This window comes from Ptiloglossa arizonensis, chromosome 2, assembly GCF_051014685.1.
Source record: "Ptiloglossa arizonensis isolate GNS036 chromosome 2, iyPtiAriz1_principal, whole genome shotgun sequence".
Lineage (NCBI taxonomy): Eukaryota > Metazoa > Arthropoda > Insecta > Hymenoptera > Colletidae > Ptiloglossa > Ptiloglossa arizonensis.
Window position 1 is genome coordinate 17,761,593 of NC_135049.1, and position 13,042 is coordinate 17,774,634.

At 35.0% G+C, this 13,042-nt stretch overlaps 1 protein-coding gene across 3 annotated transcripts in view; it reads right to left on the bottom strand.

Annotated features, from left to right (window-relative positions):
* Positions 1–13,042, bottom strand: part of LOC143143657 (aquaporin AQPAn.G) — a 71,320-nt gene that overhangs the window by 30,179 nt on the left and 28,099 nt on the right. The gene's annotated exons all lie outside the window — the stretch shown is intronic.

Here is a 13,042-nt window from a genome sequence, read left to right on the forward strand (position 1 = left end):
AATCTCGCGTGTATTGCATGTACACAATACAGATAAAGTACTTTTGTCGAATATCAATAGTACACGCGATAAGGTGCTGTGTGCAGACAATATAAAGATTTCACAAGGTAAGCTCTTAATACAGGTAAGAAATATTTTCTGTTCGGTGCATTATCAAGAACTATTTATAGTGTACACATGTAGAATTAAATTGGTGTGTTGTTGCATAATTAGCGTTAATTATAGCAGTTGCATTAACCACCGAACAATTATTTCACGACAAATTGTTTGCTTGTGCAAATGTTTAACGTTAGGTATCGCAATGGTTCCTTTAATTCACGAGTTAAATTGAATTTCAATTTTGTACATCGAATCAGCTCCAAATGTTTGCTCGACTGTCTACGTTTTCAAATATCCCTAACTTATCGAGATATTTCGAACTTTGGAAAATATTAAAAACTCGTCGAGACTCTTTATCGATCGTTCAACGTTAAAAACGACGATTTAAATTGATTTGAATTTTTCATTTTTAAATTTCCTCACACGAGTAGAAAAGATAAGCGATAACTCCTGGCCAGCTACCAGGCTGTGCGAAGCTGGGCGTATCTACGCGTGACATAGGAGTTACACGATTGAAAATAATGTCACGCACGTAGCTGAATTTAATTTCGGATAAGACTTTTTATACTTTCCAGACATCGAGATTTTAGAGCTAATATTGTCTCAAACTTCTGGTTATACGTAGATATTCTTTTCGAAAATTGAACAATTGTAGCGATTTCAACGACCTTAAACTACAACTTGGTAAAATTTGCATCTCACCTTTTCTTTGTACTCGATGTTTTTTTCAATTTCCATTGATTTTTGAGACATTTAATTGAACGAGCATTTCGTGTACAACTTGGAGGATAGTTTTCACCTGTCGATTACCAATATGGACTGGTACAAAACATACGTGTACAGTATTCATTATTGCACTATCTGTGCGTCGAGCTTCATCAAAACAGGAAATTGTCAATTAGATGACGTTTCTTGTTAATTTTATCAGAAGTCTCAAGAGGTAAAATGCTGATACTCGTATAATTAAATACTCGTGTAAACTTAAGTGTAACGCAACCGAAACATTGATATAGTTTAAAAAGATGTCTTATATCTATCAGTATCGGACATTGTTCATTTACAATGTTTCTCCCTTTTACGCGAAATTTAAACGTGACAGTAATTAGCTTTTTTCTTTCACGTGTATGGTCCAACAAGGTAAACAAATGAAATACATTGAAATATATTTTTCTCTATATCTTCACGAGAGATTTCCCGATGGAAATAACTTCAAACTCCTTTTGACTACTTTTAATTATACATCGTTTGAATTATTTCTGAACGACTTCTAACTACGTGTAATTAAAAATTGTTTAATAACGATGTCATTGAATAGGACATCACCAATTAATTGATACTACACGCACGGAGATACAAAGACAATTAATGCAAATTTTAATTTTCATTGATGGATTTCGTTAAAGAAGAAGCGTGAAAAATTGTTACTTCAAAGTGAGAATTACTGTAAACTTTCCACTGAATTTGTTGACCAACGTTAGCATATAATTTCGAAGGCTGTTTCAGGTGTATTTCAAAAGCATTTTCTAAAGCAAGATTTTAAATTGAAGTCGTAAAATCAACTATCGTAATGTGCCGTTTGTTTCGAGCAACGGTAATACGTTACATTTGCATTACTCAGATAACTTATCGCCGGCTTACGCATAGGAAAACATTCGTATTTCGCATACTCGAATGACGTATTATTGTATCAATGCAAATTAAAGTTTATTTGACAAAACAGACGTAACTGGAGCAGACGCGACGTTTTAAACGCTGCGATTTTAAACGTAAGTTGTTGGTAGAAATTATCAAAGTGCATTTTATCCGATTGCATTTAACAACACTTGCACGAAAGTTATTCGGTTGCTTTGCATATTTAACGACAAGTTCGATGTATGTAACATTTCTATCGATCACGTTCGATTTAGAACATCGAAGAACAAGTAATAGTTATCAAATCGAATAAATTGTACAATTGAAATCGTAATTTATGCATAATTCGAATTACGTATAATCGTGTAGCATTTAATTACAATTCGTACGACACAAAGTGATCTGATCGACCGATACAACTCGATTATGAAACGACACGACTTCGATGATGTATTCTTTTAAATCATCGGGAGGCTCGATGTAACGAAAAACCGGAAATATTCGTTCCGGCGAGAATACATCAAATCGTTATAAAATTAGACTCGCACAACTGCGTGTCATATTACGAATTGCAAATTGGTTATTTTCGAGGCTTTGTTTTCGCGTTATGACGTCGTTCTAAAAGCGCGTATTGCGTATCGATAGAAAAGTCTCTTACAAGGCAGAAATGTTAACATATTATTATTTCGCATCTACAGTGAGACTATAAAATTCGTATTAAAAGTCGAATTGAATTAAAATTGAGTACAAAGCTAAGTGAAAAAATTGATTCGAATTGTGGTCGACTCGAGCGATTTCTTTATTGAAAATTTTATCGATTCAGAACATTTTCGATCCAAATGTTCGAGTCACCTTTAGTGAGAAACTAGAATAGAAAAAAAATTGGAAAAAATTGGAATACAGAACACAAATAATTGAATTTACAATTATTCAAATGTTGTTGACCGTACGTGGCACCTTGCTGTCTAGTCCTCGATTACAATAACTTTTGATTAACGTATAACCGAAAATGGAGCTAAAAAGACCAGAACAACAAACATAAGATTTCTTTTTTTGTATAATGACCTAGACAATTTTTAAACTCCCTCCCGCCAATTGTATGTTACACCTTTCATTTACATTGATTTCCAGATACTCTACGTTTCTCGTTGTTAAAGATTCAAGAACTCTGGTTGAAAAATCGACCGGAAAATTGATGCGAAATACACAGTAGTTAAGACCGAAGATTCATTCTGTGTTATTATCGCGTTTCTTTATGATTGATCGATTACGGAGGATCTTCATCGCGATTTAATGGTCTTTAATTAGCGAATGCATCAATCATGGACGTTTGGTCACAGCATCGACCAAAATCTCATTGGTTGGTTGTTTCTAGTCACTGCTGGTAACATCTTACCATTTTCACGAGAGCGGAAGACGCAGAATCGTTCGATCCGATGGAATCACGCGCCTGGAGTTCCTCGTTCAATTTTACACGCTGCTGGTTGTACATTTGCAAATCTACGATCGTCGGGTAAGTACCACAATTTCGTTCTAGTCTTTCTCGCTACTCATCCGGTCGTGTTCTTACATAATACGCGTTCAGGTTTAGTTTTGAACTGGACGAACGCGATCCGGCACATTGCAATTCGCAGTTTCGTGAGAATCGCACGGAACGATCTCTAGCCGAGTTTGGTACAGCGATATGCACGTAACGAAATCCACGTTTCGCGATTGATTTCAGTCTTGGCAGTGCCGTTACAACCACCGTGAACGAATGGTGGTTACGCTCGATTCAAGATTTCGATGATTGTAATTTCAAAACAAGAGTTTCCCGTTACTCGAATAATTGTGAAATAAATCTCTGTCTAGATCGGTGCATGGAAAATTTTTCAAAGGGTGTACCTCGAAGAAAGAAAATATTAAGTCGTTCGGAAAGTCGTTTCATTTTGGTGAAAATGAAACACGATTTTTTAAGAGCGTACAAACATTTTATTAAATTATACATTCTCCAATTTGGAAAACGAAATCACTTTTCGAACAACCCAGTAGAAAATTTCTGCGATCGATACGAGCGGTAGGTTTAAAACGATACAAGGAAAATATACTTTTACAGATTAGTTATCTATATTCTTCCAACTCGGAAAGTCTAAAGATCGTCCATCTCCATTTTGGAAGACAAGAATAAATATTTATCCGGATAATAGATTCCACAAGATAGATTTATTCGAGTAATTTATACGGATAATTGTTATTCACCGTTTGCAGCGATAAAGTCGATTTAGAAATATTGCAAAATAATAATCTCGATCGTTGTTCTCCCATCGGTGTTCGAAATGGGAAAATTTCATACGCGGATAAAAGATTGCGAATAGAAGGTGAACAATTCTGATAAAATGAATTAGAAAATGAAATTACATTTCACGGTGAACGAATAAACAAAAACTTACCTCGATAACTGTTTAACGGAATAAACGTTAGAGAATAAATACACGCTGCATCGTGTTTTCTCATGCCTGGTGTCTATTGTTCGTATAAAATGTTCCCCATCTCTGACTCCGAATAACGTTCCCCGTGAATCGAATACCGAAATATTATTTTCAATGTCGGTTTCGCGCGAACAGCACGAAACGCGTATACGCGAATTGAATAGAAACACACGGGGGAAATCGAATCCCCCTGTAATCTCGTAATTGTATCTCTTGAATTTCTTTAAGTGCACGTGACTGAACATTAACAGGGTTAAGGTGAATTCGTAACAGAAAAGTGTAATTTATAGTCGCCGTCGTCTGTATCTCGACGTTTTCGCGTGTATTATTTTACTATCATCATCGAATAAGCACCAAGGTACTATCAACAAGGTAATTACGGTATAAGAGTCTACAACGGTATGTAAATAACGCTCGAGGTAGTATGCACGGGAACGTTTTCGTTTTCCAGTTATCAGTAGTTATCTACAACCGGCGTTGTTCTATCGGTAGATAACCACGCTCGCTGAATTCTTTGGGATTGCAAAACCGAGCTGCGCTGGCTCCACACAAGTTCCACGATAGTAATTAAACGACATTAATTGGGTCACTACGTAGCAAAGCGTCTACTGTAAATAGATCCTTCGCGCACCTGCCGCTTCATTTACATCGTTTGATGTTACACGATACAATGTACGCGATTAACTATTGAAATTCGGATTAATCGATGTTTCGTAGGTTTTTTATTTTTTATTTTTTTTAGGACTGTTTCAATCGTCAAATTTCAAAGATTCGTTAAACGTGAACCGTACACTTCGGTTGCAGGGTGAAGTTAATATTCTCTAAGGTTGGTTATTAATTTAGGATAATAATGTTTACCATCATTATCGTTGAATAATATTATTAGTATCGATTGTTAATACTATCGTTGCTGATATTAGTGAAGTTTTAATTGTTGAATTGTATCGTACTTCGGTATTGGTGACAGTAGCAATTTTCATTTTCTATTTTCACGAATTATTTACGAAGAATTTAGTAATACGGAGCAAGTTTTATAGAAATTGTTATACATTCGTTTAGCAGTTTAACTCATCGAAACTGATCAAATTTATCTGTGAAAAAATTGTACGATTCTTCGAAGGTGACTCTATTCCTTGAAAGCAATAAAATAAAGTCGTACGAGAAAATAATCTGTAAACGTCATTGACCTTATAATTCTTCCGACGCAATCAGAATTTGTTGAAAATCTTGTTCGATTCTCTGAAGAAATATTTCAATATCGTTAATAGACATTTTTGTGTATTTTGTAGATAATGAATTTTAAATATCCAATCGATTTAAATTCGAGAATAATGTATAGAGAAGAATAAAACAAATCGTATTAAAGATATTGCACAAGATTTTTTACACAAAACTCGACATAACTCGAGAACAAAGTTAACTAATTACTTATCGTTTTTAAGAGTGAAATTCGTTCCCGAAGTAGGGCACTCTGTGTAGAGATTCTTGCAACGATAATTAAACACTTTTAATGGAACTTGCACACCATAGAAATGGGCTCTGCGAGCCATCAACAGGTAGCACACCTGTGTATTTATTCACGCGTGTCGTTTATAGGTAAAAGAACGCGAGCAAGCAAGAAACAAAACGCGTACCAAAACATTTAAGGTGTTTCAAAACGAACGATACAAGTTTAAAAAACTTCTGCAACAAGAAGTCGATTACGATATAAGTAAAATTTGATCATTTACAAAAGTACAAAAATACGAAATAAAGAGTGTCTCAAAATCATAGTCAAGATCTTGACCAATAAGAGCTAACGAAACCAACGAAACAAGATTAAAAAGTTTCGGAAAATATGAACTTTTCGTACTCACTGGACAAAAAAAAAAAAGAAAAAAGAAAGAAAAAAAATTGTAAACCTGTTGCAGGAAGAACGGGATAATTGTGCGCTTCCTCGAAATAAATAACTCCAAAACGAACAAGAATAATGCAAACTCGACGAAGGCACTTTTACTTGAAAAGTGTAACGAACTTTTTCGATGATCCGGTAACAAGCAAATAATTGTTTCCATTTCATTCTTCGACTTTCCATTCTGCTTGTTCGAGAACAATGCGTTTTCGTTCGGTAACAATCACGGAAATTAGTTTCGTTGAAATCTTCCGTAACAATGAAAAGAAGTACGTGGCCACGACAAGCTTAGAAGCTTGTACGCTTACAAGCTGTTTATACACTGTTTCCCGGAGTAATATCTAACGAAAGAGTGCAGTTTCTATTTACTGGCCAGTGAATGCACCACGAAACTGCTACAATTATATCGTGCACCGTGTTCATTCTTTTCTGCAGCGCCGCAAAAAGTATGTTCCAGTGAAAACTTTCCTTTTTTAACGATCCAAGCCTTCAGAGTGGACGAAAAAAATAAACAACTCGCGACACGTTGGTTCTCAAACTATGAGGTCATTCGCGCGATATGTGAATTATTTTATCAACGAACGACGACGGTGATTGGTTCCAATGAACTTCGCCTAACAGTAGTTCGAACGTTATATTGATCCAGGGACACTCATTTCTGAACAAGCTTTTCCCTTTGTAAAACGATCGTTTTCAACTTTCAATTGTCCCGTTCGAACATTGTTTTTCTCTTTCGATAAATTACTATACAAATTACTTAAGAAGATAAAAATTCTTAGAAACTCTTCCTGCACTTATTGGGTTGTTCGGAAAGTTTCGTTTTTTTTTTTTTTTTTTGGTGAAAATGAAACACGATTTTTTGAAAGTGTATAAACATTTTACTAAATTACATATTCTCCATTTTGGAAAACGAAATCACTTTCCGAACAATCCAATATTTGCATTCCTAATAGAAATATTTTCCAAAGCGTAAAACGTTATGTGATAATATTTAACGCAAATGTATTTAAATATCTGGTAATCGTAACTGTTGCATCATTTCACCTTACGTGGCAATAATTTAACGTTAAACAAGATTACACAGTGTGTCCATCTTGATAGTGGTCTTTCGTCTATCGTTTGAATACAATTGAGATCGATATCGTGGTTTTCCGAACAACCCGATTAGATACGTTTTTCACAGAATTGGTACAACGATTGGTAAACGTTTAAAATGATGTTCAAAATCGTTATTGTGTAGAATGAAAGACTAAGTTGAACCGTGAGCGGCAAACATTGAGAACCTGTGTTATAATCGTTGCTCTGATCGCGACTGAGGCCGAAATTGGCGAACGATAAGTACAAGACCGATGTGGAAAAAACAATTGCTACGATTCTAGGAAGTGGAACAAGGAACAAGGTGTTACGTGTACAATATCACCTGTCGTTGATTTTTCAAGGGGTATGCCGAGCTATACGTGAGAACCTACCGGAGGAAGGAAAAATACCTTAATGTAACGTTGTTACTCGCGTGATGAGCTACCTGAACGAAGACGGTTACTTGTTACGTGATAATGGTTTCAACGAGCAGCCATCGATACGAGAATCTTCTTGTACAGGTTGCATACGTTGCTCAATTAATTCTCGAGAATCACGCTTAGGAACGTGAATTAATAGTTTCCTGACGAATTCGTGAATCGACAGAATGTTGTCATTCATCGATCAAGTGAAACGTCAAGTATCGCGGTACGCGAATTAATAGTTTCCTGATGAATTCGTAAATCGGCACAATGTTGTCATTCATCGATCAAGTGAAACGTCAAGTATCGCGGAACGTGTGAAATAAACGAAAATTCGTTTCGCGATCACCTACGAGATTTCAGGTGTACATTTTGTAAACATTTCACATCGTCGATCGGATCTCGTATTGTCGCAATAAATGGTACCGTTAGGGTTTCATTTTATCGAGAAATATTTTTTTACTAATCTAGTAAATACGTTTAAACGAAGGGTAAGAATCTTAAGCTTAAGTAGGAATCAATTTTGCGATTAGAGGTGTTTTTTTTTAAATATATACTTTTCTTTTGGTGTACGCGTAATGTGATTGATGTAAGATGATAATATCACGAGTCTCAGGATGCAACGAGACACTATTTCTACAGAAATTGTTCAGTTACTGTAATTTTCTAATAAAGTGTTTCCAATTATTGGTTAAAAGAAGTGTTTTGTATTAAATCGAAGTATATTTTAACCTTACCCCGTTAAAATTGAATTATCTTGTACAAGACGTTCGGTATTAATTACGGTATGACCAAATAAGACGATAAAGAAATGTATCTTTGGTCTTTCGTGGATAAATTTATTCGTCGAAAATAAATACGATAATACCAATACCGTGAACGTTCACCAGCTATTTCCAAGGTCATCGGTGGACAAACAATGCATCTTATGCGTTAAGAAAAGGCACAATATTACGAAGATAAATTCATTATGAGGTAATGAATAAAGTCGATGGTTCAATTATGGCGGACGACATTACCCGCACACTATAACATTACGAATCATCCGGTCAGCACGAGCGACGTATCAATTATCCGTGGTGCATACCTTGCAGTCGCACGCTTTTATCGACGGTAAAAATCATTAACATTCGCGGTGTAACTCCGTTCACGGTGAAACCGCAGAAACGACCGCAAGCCTCGCAAAATCTCCGCCGCGCATATTCATGGGTTGCGGTGTACCGAAACAGGACGTCTTGAAGCAAGTAAAAAGGAAAAAGAGAGAGAAAGAGAGAGAGAAATAAAAGCAACAAATTCTTTGAACTCTCGAGAGTAATCGAAACCTGAAATTAAATATCTTCGGCGCCGCGAAAGGCTGTAAAGCGCCGTATAGCCTCTGGGGCAATTTTCTCGAGTGGAAATTATGAATATCGGTGCATAAAAAGATCCGAGTGATGTATACGGGTAGGATGATGTCATAATCGAAATGAAAATCAACGCCGGGGATATTCGTTTTCCAGAGAACGGCGATAAATATTGTATTTTTCGAAATATTTCGAGCTGTCAAAGAGATATTTAGTTTCTGGAACGAAACGACAGCTTGCAAGCGTTCACGATCGATCTCACCGATCCTCTCGTACGGAACATGGACCGAACAAATTTTCGTTAATCTCTGACTGCGAACTATTAACGTGTTTGCGACGTGTTTGATCCGAAAGTTTGCACGTTGCTAGTCCTGGCCGAACTGAATGAAATATGTGTAACGATACATGTAAGTTTACTCTATAATTTTTGTTAATTTGATAAATTTGAATAAACGATTAAATATATGAAAGTTCTGGATATCGATAAAATAGAATAACTTTTTGTTTATAATTGTATATTTTTAATTTACTATAAATATGCGATAGGATGATGTTCAATTAACTTTCGTATTCGTAGAAGTGCTCCTGTGTGTAAATTAAATGGAAACAAATGTAGAGTCTTACATTTCGATCCTCGACAATTGATCCATGAACAAATAACTAGAGAAATAAATTAGAAAAAATCAGTGAAAAGTGTTTAGTCAACGTTTCGGAGTAAACATCGACATTCGATCGCAATAATGTGAGTTATCCATCGGCGGATTGTTAACCGGAATTCTTCGATCACTTCCCCATTGCAATTTGTTACAAGAGGCATTTTGTGTGTTATTTTAATACACACTTGAGAATTTTATTTAATTAACGAGTAATTCCACGTTTACGAGAGATAACAGAGGGCTGGAGAGTGCGATCAGAAATTGAAATGATCGTTTTGCCCTTAATTGTTTGCACGTAAAAGAAATTAATTCCGGAAACAAGAATCCATTAAATGGAAAAATATTCTCTCGTAATATTTATACCTCTTTTCGTTGATCTAATCGATCGACGCTTGTCACGTTGGTAATTGTTCTATATCGTTTACTTTTCGTTTCTTCGCAATATTTCCATTTTTATCTAATTGATTAATCTCGCGCTGTTCACGATTGCGTGCTGTTTTCGATACATAAATATTTTTCCTTTACCCGCAATTTCATAGCCGTCACTTTGCTTCGTTGGAATGTTGTAATCTGCTTTTTTTTTCTAATTTCTTCGGTTTGATTGCGATAGGAATTTGCTTCTTATAAGTACCTATCGTTCCATACGTATCAGTTTTTTGAGATATTAGGAAGTCCAGTCGATAAATTTGTTTCAACGAACGCAAGATAGTTTTCTTGCAGTGCTTCGGTTCGATGTTTCCTCTGTTCGTTAATGACAGTAACTCTCATAAGTTTTCCTTTAACTCGACCAGAGAAATATCAATAGCGACCGACGCTAATAAATACCACAAGTAGGGAATATTCAGCTGCTACTGGACGAGCGGTTCGCGAATGCTACCAGTCAACATCAATTGCATAATAAATAACGAGGAACATAAGAATTCTTTGTATCTAGAATTTTATCATCGATGACTCATTCTACCGAGAAATTACCGAGTCTTCGTGTATTCTCGATGCGCAGTAAGGGAGGACAAGGGGAAAATAACAAAGAAAACGGTAAATTTAATTATAAACCAACTATCGTGCATCGATGTTAAACGTGTACAAGCTTAATCTTACGATTTCTTTTTACACTACTTTTGACAAACTGGTACGATAATTGTGTATTGGTTATAATCTCCGAGTTGAATTAACCAGTTATTGTAAGAACCATGTTACTGCTTCTTTATCGGCCAGTATTACGATCAGAATTTAAATCGTCGAATCGAGAAATATTTGCCGACATTTCGATTGTACAATAATTCTAGTGAACGTGAAACGACTGCAATCGCTTCCTGAAATAATAATCGTTTCACTTGGAGGATAAAAAATGATCGTTTGCAAAATTCTTTCAGTCATTGCAAAGTAACAAAAAAAATTCAAGGAAACGATAATTGTAGAAAATATAGAACTGTTTCAAAACAATATCTGCGTGCCAAATTAGTGCAGAAATTTGAATAAAACTCGCTAATTAATAATAAAAAAAAAAAAACATGAAGTTTTTCTTAGATTTCGCAATCGAAGGTTGTTAACTTAATTATATTTCAAAATCATCTCGTTTATAGATACTTTGTAAAACAAGATTACTATTATCCGTATCTCTTAAATTAATAATTCAATGCGTAAGTGCCTCGTCAACGAATTTATGATCTCAGGTAGCAAGTTTTTATCTTTCATTTGACAAATTTTTTATCTATACGTATCCTCGTTAGTTTTTTCATTTTGTTATCTCAATCGCATATATATTATTTTTATACCCGAAGAATGCTCACGAATGGAACTTATGAACGACGAAATTAATAAATTGAACGACGACGTTGTCAAATTATTTGATCCTCGCGCCGAACAAGAAAAATAATTGCTCTTTCCAATGTTTTTCCACTCATTAAACGAACAGTTATGACACTTCTGAGAAGACACCGATATCATTCTCGTAATTCGTAGTAGTTATGAATGGGGCGACGTTCGGTAGACGTCCCCGATAAGTTTTTCCTTGAAAATGAGTATTTCTAGTGCTAAAATCAACATGTATCGCCTATGAATCTTTAAACGTTCGATACGTTCAAGTATTGCTCTCGAATGCTACACCCGTTTGATTATTGATTGCCTCCGCGACAAAACTAACCAGAGAAACAGGCAGTGTTTTTTTAAGCGGATTATATTTAGAGAGGCATGTACCCGCAAGGCATAACGAAACGAAATGGAGATAATACTAACTGTTAGAGCAAAGGAAAAATGAATCGATGATTAGTCGACGGAGACTGAACGCGTACTGGTCCATTCTACTTATGGCCTATTTTCGTCAGAAAAGATCAGGGAGCTCGTGGTAACGAAATAACTCGTGTCGTGTAAAATTTTGAACAAGATTATTATAACACAAGGTTTCAGATTTTTTCGATAAGAATAATAGAAAAATTTCAAAATTATAAAAATGAGTAAGTGTATTTACGAAGTAAGAAAAATGTGATTACCGAGTGTAAGTGTAGAAAATGAGGTTATGTACGTGAAAAGTATAAAAGTAATCCGAGGAAGTTTTAAAATATGTAATATAAATGTAAGAAATAACGTATCGTTAAAATTATGTGTTTGTGGCTATTTGACAGTTTTCTTTCGATTGACTAGTACTATCAAACAGAGTTGCAACTATATATTTTTTTTTTTGTATACAATATGATACATTATTTAAAACATAAAATGGAAATTAGTATGATACGAGATAATTTGTCTGAAGAAAAAAATAAAATATCGAGTGTTTGTTAAGACGTACTAAATATTCTATTTTGAATCTATCTCCACGAGAAATACGATAATTTCTAAGGTTACATCGTGTATTTTGGAAAGGTCTACATTCGATCAGGTTTACCTCAAACTTTCATAATTATACGTATACCTTCAACTCTGTTTTTATATTCCATCTGTGTCGTTCAGCTTCTCGTCCACAGAGATTTTTATGACACATGTCGAATTAATTCTACTATTATGTTCGGTTTCATAAGACAGACATATACAGATTCCAATTAGCGTTCACCGTTCAATTTACTTCTGTCTCTACAAGTGAGTATACCCATCGCAAATAAAACTAACTAATACGTTAATTAAATATTTATGAGTTTTCGCGACACGAATGATTTGTCTATTGCTACTATTTGCTGTAATCGACAACTTTGCACTCGCCTCGTGCGGTGATAAAAAGTTATCGTTAAAGGACATCACGTGTGAAAGCGAATTTTGATAACGATAGAAGAGTATCATTGTATACATTTAGAGACCGCGATTATAAATGTACAATAATAGCAATGGTAGAATCAAGAATTAAAATCTTGCACTGAAAGTGGAATTATCGATAACTAAAATAATAACGTTTCTTTTCAGTTTTCCAAAAGTCGAGAGACGTGTACAATTATAACGATTTAATTAATTACACAAGAGGCAATAT